Source organism: Corvus cornix, chromosome 1A (assembly GCF_000738735.6).
Source record: "Corvus cornix cornix isolate S_Up_H32 chromosome 1A, ASM73873v5, whole genome shotgun sequence".
NCBI classification, from domain to species: Eukaryota; Metazoa; Chordata; class Aves; order Passeriformes; family Corvidae; genus Corvus; species Corvus cornix.
In genome coordinates, this window is record NC_047057.1 from 30368552 (window position 1) to 30384616 (window position 16065).

The 16065-nt window shown below is 39.2% G+C and overlaps 1 long non-coding RNA gene across 1 annotated transcript; it reads left to right on the forward strand.

The window, feature by feature from the left end:
* The first annotated feature begins 991 nt into the window (after positions 1 to 991).
* Positions 992 to 6821, forward strand: LOC109143247. Its single transcript, XR_002043269.2, has 3 exons — positions 992 to 1156; positions 4935 to 5024; positions 6667 to 6821. It is a non-coding gene; the product is annotated as an uncharacterized LOC109143247 (long non-coding RNA).
* The last annotated feature ends 9244 nt before the right edge of the window (positions 6822 to 16065 follow it).

Genomic DNA, 16065 nt, shown 5'->3' on the forward strand with positions numbered 1-16065 from the left:
AACAGTTCTCAGCAAATGGGCTTGCATATTAAAGCTGCTGCAAACCACACTTTTATTTTAAGGGCACAAAGAAAAGTAATTTTTAATACGAGGGTTCCTGACTACATATAAAGCTAAAGGGTTCCTCGTCCTAGAATTCACCCTACAGGCAAACTAAAATTCTTTAGTACAATACAAGGTATATCTTAAACATCTGCTTCAATATAGATTGAAGCCTGGTGAGACATAGGTGATATTGCTATTCATTTAAAAAAGTTTTTGTACACAACCTTAAAATAAGAATTCAGCTTTTTATTCATCATTCTTATTTTGTGCTGAATTTCTGTATTTCTATGCAGTTAGGCTATACAGCACTGAAGTAATTTTAATCTTGATGTTATCAATTCAACACTGATTTGTTTCAGACTCTCCACTGGAATATTCATTTGTTTAAAGAAGCTTGTTGTCTTCATTTAGACTAAACCATTAAACTTTCCTGGTGACCTTGATATGACAAAATACTGGGTGAAATTTAAGTCGATCACATTACCAATACAGACTGAGGAAGAGGGTAATCACTTTTGTAGTCTTCCTTCCCCTGCTTTCAAAACTGAAAATGTTGAGCCTGAATTCTTCTTAAAGACCTACTTATGGAATGAAAATTCCTTCTGTGGTAGCATATGGAGTAGCTGTCCATTTGTGAGTTTTGTGCACACTTTGATTGAAGGAAACTGGTTTTAAAATCCTAAGAATTTTAGTTGCAGCTTGTTCAGACCTCAGTAAGTGTGGAGGACTGGTAGATACAAAGTGACAGTATTGCTTGTAGCTAAGTTATTTAAATTCCAGCCATGAGATCTGGACAGAGTAATAATTGCTCTGGGAAAGGCAGGATCGAGATCAAAGTGAAGTCCAATACTTAAGGCAATAAGAATTTTGATTTTCAATTTTGTTTTTCTCGTTAATGCTGACTGTGATTTGCTTTTTATATTGGAGATCTCAGGGCCCAGATGCTCAGAAAATTGATGGGAGTTGTGATCATCCTTTCATGATGATCACGATGATCATGATGATCAGCTTACAGAGAGAGGCCATCTGCCCATAAGCAGACTTAGCAGAGAAATCATAATGAAGGGATGCATCGAACTGTCTGAAAGGAGTTCAGAACCACAGGATTCTTGTAAGTATGGAAACAGCTGGTTGTAAGCCCAGCAATTCTTCGTTCCCACTGAATGCTGACAAATTTGAACATGGCATGATGCAATCTAATTCTTTGTGCTGTTTCACAACATAAAGGTGCTTTTGTCACTTGTTACATACTAAATTACAAGGAAGATTGCTTTTAAAAATCTAATTTGGATGAGAACAATTGGTATTTAGCTTTCCTCTACCAAATAGCACTGATGTGAAAACAGTACCTATCCAAAATCTTTGTTGATCATACATGGGCACAAGCTGTGTGATGCTGACAGTACATTAATTAGGATGTGAAACCTCTCTTTTGATAATCTCTATGAATGTAAGGTTTCTGGCATCACCAATAGTGATTCTTATTGCAGAGAATTGCTGATAGCTGCCTGCTCCTTCCAAAACCATCAGGATCCTGCCTGTGTTTCCCTGCCCCTGCACCAAACTATCCATTAGAGTGAAAGCTTTTCAGTGCTTGTTTTCACATCCTGTGCAGTGCCAGACAGACTGAAGGGGCTTGATAAGGTCTTTTAATAACAATATTTACCATGTGATCTTGAAAGCCCCCACAAATACAGAAATGCCTCTAGTATCTTCAATATCAAGTTTCTTTATTAAATGCAAACTTTTTATGTTTATTTCATTATTATATAATGAAATTGATCATTAAATACTTTTTCAAAAGCCTTTTGGCTACAGGGAGTTTACAATACCTTCTTGAACAAGCAGTGTAACTACTGGGCTAGAGATTAGCTAGGAGGCGGGTACTGAAAGAAAGGAATATCCTCCACCTCTCACACTCTGCTTCTGTCAAGGGCATGATTTTTCTCCCATAGTGCTCATGCAGGAAGAAGGATTTCCAGCCTCCAGTTTAAGACCTGGTTACGTGAATTATAGCCATTAGATATCACACTGTAAAAATGGTCAGAAAGTCACATTCCTTTTTTGTGATTCCCCCTTTCCATCCTGAATTAATTCTGTTCCAGTGTAACTCCAGTCTGGGGGTTAGGGTACTTCAGTGAGCTGGAAGAGGTGGCCTGCAGTCCCTCTGCACAAACTCTGAGCCCCCAGAAGAAGACAGGGATGCAAGTTGCACAAGGACTTAGCCATAGATTTGTGACTACCTGAGGGGAATCCTCTTCCCCCAGCTGGCACAATATTTTCAGTAAAGTCTACACCAAACAGTTTGACAGCATCTAGTGGGCCAAGCCCCTTAGCGGCAAACACGTGGGCCATGGATCCTGTCTGGACTTCACTGTGAGACACAAGCACAAATGCTTGGTCCTGTCAATGCTCTAACACTTTTGGCATGCCCTGAAGCAGAACATGTCCTCTGCCCTGTCTGAGTGATTCTGGGAATCCTGCAGTGCCTCAGGGGATGGAGAGAACAAAAAACATGTCTGGCAGGGATGGCTGTGGCAGACAAGTGTTTTAAGACTTTTATCAGATGATAAGCAAAACTGTCACTTGAAAGTTTCAATTGCTCTTAGGATAATTTATTGGGTCTGGCTGAGATGGAGTTCATTTTCCCCATAGCAGCTCTCACTGTGCTGGTCTTTGCTTTGGTAGCTAGAAAGGTGTTGATAACACACTGGTGCTTTGGCTACATCTCAGCAGTGCTGGCACAGCATCAGTCCCGTCTCTCAGCATTCCCCCACCCCATCAGTAGGCTGCGGGTGGGCAAGATCCTGGGAGGGGACACAACTAGGCCAGCTGACTCAAATTAACTGAAGGGATATTCCACACCATATGGCATCAGCTCAGATATAAAAGCTAATAAAGGGAGGAGGAAGCGGGGGACTTTTGTTATTTACAATGTTTGCCTTCCTGAGCAACTGCTACATGTGCTGCAGCCCTGCTTCCTGGGCAGGGGCCTGACATCGCTTGCTGGTGGGAAGTAGAGAAAAAAATTATTGGTTTTTTCTCTTTGCTTATGTGCATAGTCATTTTCCATCTTATTTTCTCTCCCTGTTCGGTTGGGAAGGGGGAGTGATAGAGTGGTGTGGTGGGTACTTGGCATCCAACTAAGGTGAAGCCACCAAAAATAATGATGATAAGGTTGAGTTCCTATGGGTGGGGATCAGGGGGAAGGCTAACAAGGCAGACATCCTGGTGGGAGTCTGTTATAGACCATGCAACCAGGATGAAGAGGTGAATGAACTGTTCTGTAAGCAGCTGGCTGACATTTCACGATTGTTGGTCCTTACTCTTCTGGGAGACTTTAACCTGCCAGATGTCTGCTGGAAAGTCACCACAGTAGAGAGGAGGCAGTCTAGGAAATTCATGGAGTGTTTGGAAGAAAACGTCCTGACTTGGGTCACAACAACCCCCTGCAGTGCTACAAGCTGGGGCAGAGTGACTGGAAATTGGCCCAGTGGAAAAGGACGTGGGGGTGCTGGTTGACAGTGGCTGAACATGAGCCAGCTGTGCCCAGGTGGCCTGTCACAGTGGGGATACTGCAACACGTGTATCAGACAACGAGGCCTGTGGAAAAGAAATAGATATGGACAGACCCTTGATGGGTGTTTCAGAAAGATGTTTATTTCTCCAGCTGCATGGCCGGAGCTCTGCCAAGGAACCCTCACAGTCTGGGCTGAGGGTCCTTGCCCGCGCAGGGGAACACAAACCAACCAATGGGGAACGAGGCTGAGCAGGGGCAGGGAAACTCTGTGCGTCCCCCCCAGGGCCCCTCTCCCAGGGCTACATGGCGGGGGGGGAGACCCCAACAGTGGCCAAGAAGGCCAATGGCATCCTGGCTTGTAGAAATAGTGTGGCCAACAGGACCAGGGCAGTCACTGCTCTTCTAAACTTGGCATTGGCTGAAATCCTGCGTCCAGTTTTGAGCCCCTCCTTTCAAGAAAGACATTGAGGTACTGGAGTCAGTCCAGAGAAGGGCAGTGAGGCTGGTGAAGGGTCTAGAGTGTAAATTGTATGAGGCACAGCTGAGGGAACTGGGGTTGTTTAGCCTGGAAAGAAGGAGGCTCAGGGGGCACCTTATTCTCTACAGCTGCCTGAAAGGAGGGTGTAGTGAGGTGTGGGCCCATCTCTTCTCACAGGTACCTAGTGACAGGATGAGAGGACATGGCCTACAGCTGCACCAGGGGAGGTTCAGTTTGGACATCAGGAATAATTTCTTCCCTGAAACAGTGGTTGAGCATTACCCAGGAAGGTGGTCAAGTCACCAGCCTTGGAAGTGTTCAGTTCAAGAAACTACTGGAGATGGCACTCAGTGCTATGGTTTAGTTTTCATGGTGGTGTTGGGTCAAAGCCATTGGACTCAATGGTTTTTGAGGTCTTTTCCAGCCTTAATGATTCTATGATTCCTTTTGGCTCTGCTTTCCAACTAGTCTGAAGCTGTGCCTTGAGAACAACTATTTTGTTCCACCAGGGCGCTACTCACTAGGCTGCTCAGTCACCAAGGAACCACTCTTTTCTTCTTTTTTTCTTTTTTTTTCCTTTTTATCTTTTGATCTTTTTTTCTTTTTTTTTTCTTTTTTCTTTTTTTCTTTTTTTCTTTTTCCTTTTTTTCTTTTTTTTTTTTTTTCCTGCTGAAAAGCTCCTTTTTTACTTCCACATTGAATGAAGGCTATTTATTAGACTAAGGACAAAGGAAATGAGTGAGTCTTTAGACCAGCGTGGGGTTGTGAGAAGATTATACTCACTCTGTACCTGGACAAATGGTTCCTCGCTCTCCATACTTATGCATTCAGAACTGACTTTTCTTCCTGTCACTCAAACATATTTATTACTCTGTGTTTTCACTTTCATAGCTCTGCAGGTCTAGGGGGGGATGTTTGAAGACATCACCTGTCCACCAGTGCCATCTTTTCCCATTCTATCCTCAGAATTGCCATCAACTGGTAAGTACTGTTGAAAAGGGAGTAAGAATGGTTAACGTAAAGTTGAGCTTCTCATTAGGATTATGTATATTTCAGAATAAAAGCTTTATACTACTTTTATTTGTTGATATAGTCCTGACTTCTGGCCCTTTCTACCTTCAAATGCTTCTTTAGTACCAAAAATACCGGTTCCTCAGTTTGGCACAATTGCTGTTACTTGCAGTCCTCTCAGATGTCTTTGTTTTTCAAGGATTTCGTAAGACCAAAGATGGGAAAAAGATCATCAGATACATCTTAAATGTCTCTGTTTATCAAATTGCTTTAATTTACTTGCTGTGTGCTGGCACCATCAAGTTTGTGTACAACTTCCTGAACATGCAGTTTATGTCCTGGATAATTTCTGAAACAGTGAAAGAGCTTAAACCATGATATTCTCCATCCAAAGGTGTGTTTCATACATTGAATGAAAAACAAATGAACATTCTGAGATGAGTTCTTTTTGAGAACTTATTTTGAGATAGATTTGATTTTGAAATCTAAAAATTTGGAAAAACAGAGGTGTCAGTGGCTTTGTATGCCTTGTGCATTTTTAGGGTCCTTAAGTCTTTGAATTTGCAAATCTCAAAAACACCCAAAGACCTTGTTAAGCAGTATTCAAGTCTTCAGGGCATATTTATGCAAAGAAAGCATTGTTAAGCACTGGAGGATAATTTATTTTCATTTTCTATTCTGTAGGCAGAAGTTGTGAAAATGTTACAAATTAACAGTAAGTTATTGGTTCACTGAATTGAGCCTTTAAAGGGAAGGACATTTGGGAAATTAATTTGTCATGGCTTTGAGCAGTCTATTTTAAAGCAGTATGGTAGCTTTTCTACAATAACAGGTAACTTAACCTTTAAAATGCAGTTCTTCACGCAAATAAACCTGGGTAATGGACTTTAAAAGGTGATTTTGCATGCCCTCAGGCATTACTTATTTCTTGGAACACCATGTCTCTCTCATATATCCAAAATAAATCAGGAAATCTTTTTAGAACACCAGATTCATTTTGCATTATAATGGAATGTAGTGAGTTCCTACAGCAAATGTAAAATATTGCCTAAAGAGAGAACATGCCAGTGTATTCTCTAATGAAACATGGATACTACTCCACAGCAATATATAAAGTATTTGTGAATACTCTATATTTGCAATATCAGTCATGAGGTAAAGGAAGATGGACAAACTCACTCTTGGCTTTAATTGTTCATAGATACAGTGCTATTAAGTACAGGCTGTACTTATCAGGAGTTATAGTTCAAACCAATTTTGTGGATATGCAGCACTGGTAGGAGATTGAGGAGGTTCTTGATGTGTTTCATATTGAGTGTGTGACTCATTTAATTGGCTCCTACGTCCTGCTCCCCCTCATACTTTTCATGGTGCTTCTGCACATTTTCTGTCTCATTCCAAGACCCCCACATGCAGAATATGACAGATCATGAATGGTCAGTCTTAAACATGGTCTGTCAGGTGAGTGTGCCTGGGCTTACAGAGTGGGAGAGAGCATTGAGGTGGTGCATTGCATAGGAAAGAAAAAAAAAAAAGAAAAAAATTGAAAGTAATTAAAAAGCCCATCTAGAAGATCAGTACAGCCTTCCTCTGCATTTCCTTCTTCCCATAGGACTCAAGGTGTGAGCTGTGAGCCTCCATTCTGTGACCAATGTGTGGAACCCTGGATCATAGTGCCACAGGATTCCCCAGACTGGCACAAAGACACCAGATCTAGTACAGCAGTGCTGTGAGTTTGCTCAGGGGGTGTGTGGGGGTGTAGTTACATATCTGAAAAGGACAGACAAGTTTCTGCATACAAATTCCTTCAAAAGGGAGTTAAAGATCTGTAACTCCTCATGACAATGAGTTATGGCTGCAAGTCAACAGAAATACTTTCTAGGAGATGTAGAACCAATGTTTTATTTTTATATTTTGTAAAAGAAGAAACCAAATCTCCTCACAATTATTATGATGCCTTTCACCCAGCCTGTGTCCTTTTTAAATCAGATATTTTACCACTAGCTTTTAGCAAGTAGCTGACAAATAACATAGGGAAACTAAGTAGAAAAGAAATAAAATTGTATGTTACTTTGGTGAACAATGCTTAGTTTGCAAAGGCTTTTATGATCCATAGAAGTCCAAACTAAAACTGCTCTGACTTTGCTTCAACTAATAACAGTGATGAGCACAACCATCCATTAATATTAGTTACTTTTGGAAAAAAAAGGATATGAGGCAAAATGTATTCGGAACTGGCATTATGATCCTGGACATGAAGACAGCTTCTGTGCTTATTTCTGTAGGCAATATATCATCTGGAAATAAAAGGACACATTGCCCATTATTCATGACCATGCATCTTGAAAGCAGCAAGGGTGACTGTAAGGATAGAATTTTGTTTATATGCAGACTCATGTTCATTATGCAGCTTATTCTGTTTGTTACAACCATAAACCAACACAGTCCACTGCAGCAATTCCATCATATATCTCCATATGTGTCTCCATAATGACCATGTACTGCCTTCTTTGCAGTGCCTTTGGGAATGCTGCAGTGGCCCCATCACGTGGAACATGCTTTTGACCCACTTCAGATTTTGCAGAGGACCTTTGTCTTCTTTCAGTTTCAGGACTGAAATGATTGCAATGTTGTTCAATGCGGTTTGCTCTGAAGTAAACTTGTGTTTGCAGAAATTGGAATTCCCTGTCCCGCTCTCTCAGTCATGTTTGTGTCTTGTGTAGAGGTAGAAGTCAGTATCAGCATCTGTTTTAGGCTAAGTTCATAGTAAAGGGGTGCTTGAGAGTCCCCTTTAAACTCTGATATTTGTAAGAAGGGAAATACTAATTTAAAAAAACAATGGGGCTTTTTTTATTTGACTATGTTTTGAAGCCTATGATCCGACAAAAGTTATGAGACCTAATTATGGCTTTGATCATATCAAAATAGCAGTTAATGCCTGTATATAAATAAATACATTTTTATTAAGAGTAATTTCAAGAACATATTATGTGTTCTTATCAGTGTACTCAGTTGTGTTTGTGGTCTTTTCTAATAGGGCTTCATTTCCAATACACCTGGATGGCTGATAGCATCTGAGTGCTTGGGTTTTGAAAAATGAAGAACTGAGAAGAAGTAATATATTCAGAATAATCAGAAAATATTAAAAACAAAGCCTACACTTTGAACTTCAAATGTATTTGAAAATGAATTGACAGGTCTAAAATTTGAGACTGATTTTAAAGTGGAGGAAAAGAATATTTTGAAAAATGACTACCCAGCAAATGAAGGAGAGAAGCATCTTTTTATTTGTGGGAAAAAACCCATTATGCTGCAACAAAAAGCTTCCACAATCCATTGCTTTAGTCACCACCTCCAGTGGTAAAAGCAGAGTAAAGCAGAAATGTCTGGGAGCACGGGAGAGCATATGGTAGAGACTTACCCTCTCTGTCTCCCTGTTTATTTCTATTCTCATTTCAATGTTCTGTAAAAGCAGTTCTTTATTTCAAATCCTGAAACAAGAAAACTTTTTTTTGTCTTTAAATTTGCACTTGATTACAAACTCCGATTGAAGATTTTCATATGAATAGAGCATCTGCTGGGTATCCTGTCCAGATGGAATCTCCAGTAAAGCTAAAAAGCTCACGTTCACTTGCTTGGTTCTTCTTCCCACAGTCAGAGCATTTGCTTGTTACTTCTTCTTTACCCAATGATTATTTTTATGAAGCTTTTACGTCTAACATTATGTCTGAGACTTCCGTTCAGTAAGTTTGGCTGAAACTTGAAGTCCCTGGGGAGACAGACAGCTACAGCGACAGACAGTCTGTCTGCATAAGCTTCATTTCCTTGACACACCATGCTAGAAAGAAAACAGCTGAGATGAGATTACAGCACCCAGTCCCTGAAAAAGGAAAAGTGGGAGATACTCCACATTGGCTGTGCCATTAGTGCCTTTAAGAGTGGGGGACTGCAGTCAGCTTTGTTAATGGTTATGTACATACGGCATCATTGATTTCAGCAGGTACTTTCACTTAATAGCCACTATAGCCTCATTTATGGCTGACTTAATTGATAAGAGACTGAACAGAGTCATGTTGGTAGGTATTGCTGAAGTCAAAATTGGGTAATTCTGGTAAACAACACTGTAGAGTCTTCTGACCTGCTCAATTCAAAAAGCTTTAAATATGCAGGAGAGAATGGACATCCCTCCATCTATTATTTATTCAGGTAAACTCATCCCATCATCAGTTCCCTGAACTGATCTTACTTTTTCCTCTCTTGGGCTATATTTTCTGTTAATAAGACTTTTCAGATCTACCAGAAGTTTAAAATACAAAATCTGAGGCTGCCTAAGATCATCATTGTATCCAAATGACTTTTTTTTCTGCCCAGGACATACTTGTCTCTATCATTCTTGTCAGTAAGGAAAAGATTTATAAAGCAGATTTCAGAATGTCAGATCTGCCTTCAGCTGATTTTCTGTAAGTTTATTATTGTATGAACTACTGCGTTCAAGGAAATAGAAAAAAGCCCAAAGTTTTATATGCATTAGTAAATAAAACATTTTAAATGGGAAGCCTACACTCCAAGCAGTGGAAAAAGAATGCCATTCTAACCTTTGGAAGGAATTTTGGTCTTCTGCCACAAGAACCAATCAGTTTTTATCAGACAAAGCCTTTATTATTTGATAGCTCCCTGTGCTTGTGCTTGTTTTCCATCAGCCATCTGACTGCTAGAAGCTTGAAAAACAACACATGGTGAGGTAAAATAACTGCCATGCTTTAACCAACCAAGTCTGCTTTTCTCTTTTGGTAAGTTCCTAGGGTTTTTTGGGCTACAGAGAACATCTGCTTTTAATGAACACAAGTCAATAAAATTCATATGTATGTTATTATGAGGTTTTCTTCCCTTTCCATGTAAATACAATTAGCATTTTGAGCTCCAGATACCTTCCTTGGAGTTTAAATATAGCTCCCTGGTTTTCTGGCATCACTACAATAATGATGATCATACACACTGGAAGAAGCTGCAAGGAGATAACAATTTGTGCACCTTCTGTGGTTATTCTTGGCCTCACATAAATCAATGAATACATTTCTCTCTGGATTTCCTAGAACTGATTTCTGTATTCGTGGTTGTGTCCAGTAGGATCTTACAAAGGTCAGTGTGAGTGAAGACAATGGTAAGGCTAAGATCCAAGTAATAATCTGAGAATCTGAGTCTATTTTAAGTACTAGTTCCCTTTTTTTTTTTTTTTGACAATTGAAGTGCAAAGGTTAAATTTCTTAACTTGTAGAACTAAGTTTTGAGAGTCAGGTTTTTTTAATATTAGAATAACTTTGGTTTTTTCATCTTTGGCCATTGCTACCTATTTCATCTTGAGCAGTCTGTACTGCCACAGTTTCTTTTATCCTTTGTTGTTTATGGGTTTTGTGAGGTGACCTGTGGCTTGCACCCAGCCAAACATCAAAGCCTGTTCCCAGACAGTATGCATAAATAGTTTTACTGTGGTATCAGGTCATCTATGCTCTTTATTCCTTTGTTTAATTAGTGCCATCAGTAGCTACAGAATTATTTAATCTTTGTATTACTACAGATCGTTTGGCTGGGCAACTGGAAAGATGTCATCAGTACTCATCCTATTTTCAAACATTGCCTATTCACCTCTGGTGGTGAGATCCAGCAGTCATCTGCTTCTCTCATATTTTTCTGAATTCTGCCATAACTGTGGAGAAATAGTTCAGTTGTTTTTGAAGGAAATGGAATTTCATATGTTAGACCAAAAAAAAGTTTGGTGTATTGGCAAAACTCATGTAACAGCTAACATCACTTGAGCCAAGCCACTGCTTTTCAGACATGCCATTTCCATTCAGGGCTTTAATTTAGATGAAGACATAACAAAAATTTATTTTAGTCAGACTTGATTTTAGGTTTAATTTGGACTGACAGGACATGGCTGATAGATGCTTGAAGTTAGAGAGCAGGTATGTTCTCATGTAAGCTTATGCTTCAGTTTATTAGTTTGCCATATCAATTTTTAAGAAATGACCAAGGGATTAATTCTGGAATGGCTGGTAACTCCTTATTTTGTCGAGATAACTGAGTAATTCCCATTGTAAGTCTCAGGTTTTGGTTGCTTATAGCTTTGTAAGTATTTCATAGTTGGAGCAAAAATATCCCACACTATCTATCTGCCTCAATTGGTGCTTGATTAGGAAGTGTCAGACATTTCTAAAATGTCCTGAAATATGTCTATGGAAAAATGAACAACCAGTATTGCCTGTGTTAACATTTATGATGAATTTTCCCTCAGAAATGTGACACATCATTTTGCAGGAATTAGTGAGGAAGTAGTCAATTTGTAAATCTTTGAATAAATATGTTTTGCACATTAATACACCATATACCTTAAAGATTCTGCCTGGCACTGGAAATGCTCTAGTCTAGGATGGAGCAAAGGGAAAAACAGTTCTTTGGTCTTGAACCTGACATCTGAACTGGGAGTCCATCTCTTTCTTTTTTTTTTTTTTTTTTTTTCCTTCTAAGGATCACTCCTGGGGACAGAACAGCTGGGAGAAGGGAGATCCTTCTGTGACAGTAGGGAAGAGAAGTGCTTAGAGCTGGGTATGAGAGCAAAATGGTAATGGAAAAAATAGTAGGCAATAAGTTAACTGCACAGAGAAAAGTTTTGAACTAAGGTAAACACAAGCAAGCTTATTTCTGGTTGACATTGTGTGATCAACTAGTGGCAATCAGAAACTCTACTAAAACCCAAGATTTATCAAAAAATCAGGTAATTATGGAGGAGTTTTAGATGGGAAGGAACTGTTGGAAATCATCTGGTTCAACCTCCCTGCTAAAAGCAGATCCAGCTGTGAAGTCAGATCAGGTTTCTCAGGGTCTTACCTAGTTCCAGCCTCTCTGAGCAACCCTTTCCCATGTGCCACTTCACCTTGTCCAAGCTGAGAAAACTATGAGCCTCTTTCTCAGGCAGATATAATTGACAAGCTGTCCCCTGAGTGGAAAACCTCTGAATCACTCAATGCTGCCTAGTAACATTGGGTAAATTGTTGATTTCAGTGTAAATATTGGCGGTGGTTGGCAGCTTTTTGTGAGCTTTCTGACAGTGGTTTTCTATGAGACTTGTATAAAATGAGGTGTACAAGTACCCTGCAGCATCTTTCTGGAGTTACAGAGATGTCTGCTGTATTCCCCTCATTTTTGCTGCATCCAGAAATGTACTTTTTCCTCCGTCTTCTGTACTTTTCCCCAGTTTACCTGTTTCTAATCTAATGGGAAGGAGATATTACTGGAAACTAAGCTTTCATTCAGATAAGCCTGTCTCTGCATGAGCCACTACCTGCTCCTAATGGACACCCTACTCAGCCTGAAGATTTAAGTTGGCAGAACTCAAGGTTCTCAGGGAAATAAACTTTACAATTTATCCTGACATGCCCCCAGGCACATCATATAGTACAGCAACTTAGGTAAGATTTTTTAAGAGCATTGCAAAAAAGAAAAAAAAAGAAAAGGAGAAAAAGCAAGTTTTGTCCCTCTCCCTGTTATACAAATCAATTAAGAATGTTTGAAAATCTAGAACAATATTTTGATTAACAGTAACGGCTTGTTTCAAGCTTGTATGTCTAAGCCTTCTAGATTAAAAAAAAAGTGCATATGTCTTCCATCCAAAAATAATTTCAATTTACAAGTATGGACAATATTTATGTCAGCACCAGATTTGGTCATGGCAGTATAGCATCTGGCATGTGGGATTGGCAGCACAGTCAGCTGTTTTATGAAATAGCAGCCTTGGTTTTTATTTGTGATTTTTGCCTGTTTTTTCATTCCTCTACAAATGGACCAAAACAAGTCAGGAAAAGCCCCTGCTGCTAAGCTTTTCTTTGAAAGTGTAAGGTAGTGAATACGTAGCTCCTTTATGTGGGTTTCATTAACACAGAATCTTTCTGCAGGTTTTCCAAGGCAATAAAGGCTATTCAATCATTCTGCCTGTGTATCTGTGAATCTCTATTCCATGAGAACAAAGTTCTACTCTACTGTTCAATGTTAATAACGTTTTTTCAGATGAACAGACCTAGGTTACTTAAATATAGCTCCTATTGCAGCTGAGTAAGGAAAACCTTCCCTGGGAGAAAAACTGCAAATTGCCTGCTCTGTTTGGCCTGCTGCTGGCCAGTCACCTGGTGAATGCTGCTCAGCAACTCAGCTCAGCACAGTTGGGAACCAGCCCCAGCGCTGGGCTTGGAGGGTGTGGGTAATGAGGGGTTGTGGAGAGAGATGTGTGACACTGTGACAGGCAAAAATAGGTTCATCACAGGAAAAGAAGCTGGAGCTGCTACGATGAGGGGAAATACAGCATTGCAAGATCCATAAGATTAAAAGCCTCAGGAATTCCTTTGTTGAAAGAACTTTATACTTTTTAACTTAAAAGTGATATATCAAATTTAAGCCATGGCAATACTTTATAGTAAGCTATCCATTATGGTTAAATACAGGCTCATGTTCTTCTGAACTCTGATTTGAAGCTTTGCTGGACTTCTGTGGACACACAGTTATGCTTTTAGGGAGTTTGTGTTTGACCTGGGATCAGCACACTCGTTCCAAACTGATTAGTATGCTGTGTCCTCTAATTGTTTCTCTAATACACCTAATTCACAATGATATTTATATACTGCATCAGCACCTAAAACTAGAAAACTCTTTCTGCCAATAGTAGAAAACCATGTATGACTGAATGACTGATAGATAATTTCTGGTGGTGACATAATTGTAGCATTACATTGTCTGGTTTCATTTTTGAAGTAATTTTTTTATAGATTTGATTGTTCTCCAGCCAACCTACAGAAGACTTAGGCGAAGCCAGGAGAGTCCCTTTGGAGTCCAGCAAGGTTCAAGTCAGGCAGAAGAATCTACCCTCCCCCCAGGCAACAGGTCATTTTTCAGGTAAAGACACTGTCAGGGACAACTACTCCTGTGGAAGGGACAAAGCATGCTGAAAGATGAAGTGGAAAAACTTGAACGCCCTTGACTGGAGAAATGGCCTCAACTCTTCACTCCAGCCATAAAGAAAGTACTGCAAAGAATTGTCTCTGTGACAAACTTGCTCATGGGCACTCAGAGGAAAAAGTGCTTTGTATGGTGATTTGTGCCAGACATCTTGGGACCATTCAGTGTAGTTTTGGGTCTATTCCAGTATTTTGAGATGAAATGATGAGAAAAGAATTGATCTTTCAATTTTTCTTAAATATGGTTGGATTTGCATTGCTTGGCATTTGTTCCTTTCAAGTGTTAGTTGAAGAGCAGTATCACAGTGATGTTGCTCAGCTCATTTATCAATGTTTATGCATGGATTTGCAAAATATTTGTGAAGGTGAGTCCTATGACTATTTTAATTTCACAAATTAAATGTTTGAGGAACAGAGATGGATAACAACAGACATTCTAAATAACATCAGGTAAATGGAAAAACTGGAAGTATACATGTTTATTGCCTTTTCTCGTGCCATTTTCCACAGAGATTTGTCTAACAGTTGCTTCTACTTTGATGTGGGAGACACAGCTTCTAAAGGGGTTTTAGAACCATGAACATACGGTTTCTTCATGGAAAGACATGCCAGCTCTTTCCTTGAAGGTTAATAAAGTGATCTAATTAATTTTACATCTATTAAGAGGTGAAGACTTTAGAAAATGAAGCCTAATTATGGAAAAAACCCTAATACCATCTCCTTCCTGAGTAGGTTTTGCTGTGGTGTCTCTGTTCTGGAGTGAAATGAGTATTTAACTAAATTAAATGTGCTTTGCACAGAAATGAAAACAACAGGCTTCCTTTTTAATTCAAGGTAAACACTATTTCTGAAAGACTTGATTTCCTTTTAAATATCTACTAACCAAATGTTAATTTCCCAAATTTAATATTTGCTAACAGCAAAATGATCATCAATCAGTACTAAATTTCCAAGAACACAGACAGGCACATAATGCCTGATGAAATATGGTGACGTAAATGAAAATCATTTGACTTAAGAGGGGCAGAACCAGTAGCAAGATCATTTCTGTGACTCTCAATCATTAACTTTTTCTTCAAGGAAAGAAGAGGCTGCAATGCCTTTTTCTGTTGTCTATGCAAGCAGGCAAAGAGATCCACGTGTACTCTGCCAGTTACAATTATTTTTAATGTGTGTTCTCCAGCAGTGCATTCAGCCACAATTTATCAATGGCAAAAAAATGGGGTGTCCACCATTTTCCATGACAGTTTGTTTCAGTATTTACTCATCCTACCTATAGCAAGCACTGCTTTTTTTCATCTAGATTTGGTATGGTTTCTTTGTGAGTCTTTGACTTCAGTTATGTCTTCGACATATGCATTTTACAGATAGGCATGGTACATGAAGACCTGCCAGGGTGCTAAGAATTTAGCATGACCTTGACAAAAATCCTTGTCAAAGTCCATTGTTAAGCTTTTCTGCTGCATCATGCCAACACATCACTCAGTAAGCCATCTCTGCTTAGGAAATTTAGCTTTAAGGCTGAGTATGTTTGAGTAGGAACAAAAAGTCCTTGTGCATGTAATAAACAAAAAAGTTATTTCTGTTTTATGATTAATTCAAAATTGATCTAGCTTTGCTTAAGAGTAATAAACATTACTGAGATAGAGTCTGAAACAGAGCAGAACATGCAATTGCAAGAAATTCTTTTGATTGTGAAATTGAGTGTTTATCCTGGATATGTCTAACATGCATATAATTTGATTCAAGCTTAGCACAAGCCAGAATTAGAACAGCAAATTGCTTACTTTTAGGAAGAAGTGTAATCCAGGGCTTTACTGCTTACATTATTTGTGTAATTAGAAAAAGGCTATAGTTCAAGTCACTAGTTTAATCTCCAACAAACTGTAGCTTTTGGTAACCTACTGACATTGAAATCACAAAGATTGTAGGGCACATTTTAACTATCCATAACTAAAAGAATACTGAATTTGCCTTTTTATAGTGTTATCATAACACTGCAACTGGAA